This window comes from Phalaenopsis equestris, unplaced genomic scaffold (genome assembly GCF_001263595.1).
Source record: "Phalaenopsis equestris unplaced genomic scaffold, ASM126359v1 Scaffold221113, whole genome shotgun sequence".
Classification (NCBI taxonomy): domain Eukaryota; kingdom Viridiplantae; phylum Streptophyta; class Magnoliopsida; order Asparagales; family Orchidaceae; genus Phalaenopsis; species Phalaenopsis equestris.
Genome location: NW_018239353.1, coordinates 1 through 1,479, shown reverse-complemented (window position 1 = coordinate 1,479; position 1,479 = coordinate 1).

Sequence of the window (1,479 nt, the reverse complement as noted above, 5' to 3'; positions counted from 1 at the left end):
TGTGCGTGTGCGTGTATATATATATATATATAATTGATAAGTAGTATTTTTAAAAAAATTAATTAACTACGAGACTATAAAGATTTATAATTTATTAAAATTATTATTTCAAAAAATAGAATAAAAAATATATTAAATTATATTTAAATAAAATTTTAATATAGTTAATAATATTTAAATCTAGCCCCACCATTAATATCCTACGGTTGTATGACTAAGATTGTCAAAATGATTCTTTATTCGCGAATAACTCTTGTTCGGCTCGCCAAGTAAAACACAAATATTTTTTTTTTTGTTTGAAATATAAACAAGCCGAATAATAATATTTTTTAAGGAGCAAGAACAAAAACTCAGCCTAATTTACCCTAATATCTATATATATATATATATAGATGCAAATCAAGTCAACGTCGAATTGCGGAGAGAGAGAGAGAGAGTGAGAGAGAGAGAACTGATGACGTCAGGACGTTAGTAAACGGGCTAAATTACCCGTCTACGATGGCAGTGCAGGATAGGTACAATGGACCGGAGGAACAGCGAAGACAATGACGACTCAGCCAATCCATCCTTGGACGGGCACGTGCGGCGCGTTGTGGTGGGTGCTTTTGTAACTGGTGATGAAGCTTTATCAACCGTTGATCTATTGCTCCTGTTTGTCATTATTTGATTGTTCTTATTTTTAAAGGACGTTTTTTTTAAACTGGAAAGTAGAAACACTATATAGAAATTTAAAATCTTCATAAGAAATTTGAAATCAAAATTTTTTAACTAAATTAATTGACACTAAATTTAGAAAAATTTACATACATACCATAACTATTATAGATTTATATATCTAACACCTGAAGTTCGATATTTACATCCATAGCACTCCGGTTTATAACACAGTCATCAACAAATTTATAACTTCTTGCACTAATCTCAAGGTAATGAGCGTCCCGACGATCGCTCAATTCCGACATAGTTAAGATACTCAAATGTTCACAAATGTCGTCTGATTGAGGGGAGCCCTCTGATCCATACGATCAAAATGTTCATATTATTGCATTAATTGCACAAGAAACTCTATAAATAGAGTCAAACCTCTCTCTTGGAAGGGAGGAGAGCTTGAGACTTGAGAAAGAACTGAAAGCTTTAAGAATGAGCTAAAATCCAACACCATTATTGTTGTCGTTGACCACAGTCTACCGCCGACTGTCGTCAACCATCACTGACCACCATCGACCTCACCATCGACTACCATCCGTCGGCCTCCGACAGTTGCTATGAGCCACTGCTCTTCCTTCTTAACATGTTTATCCACACGTCAACGTTGTAATGCAGAGTGCTTTGAATTCTCGCATGTGAGACAAGGGGTCTCTGTAATCATCAACTAATAGTGAATTTTTACAACTGAACCAAACCTCATAATTTTTTTTTCTTTCCGGATTTTTCATATAAAAACTTCTAGCGTCACTACTAATCGTCTTCTCTTTTTTG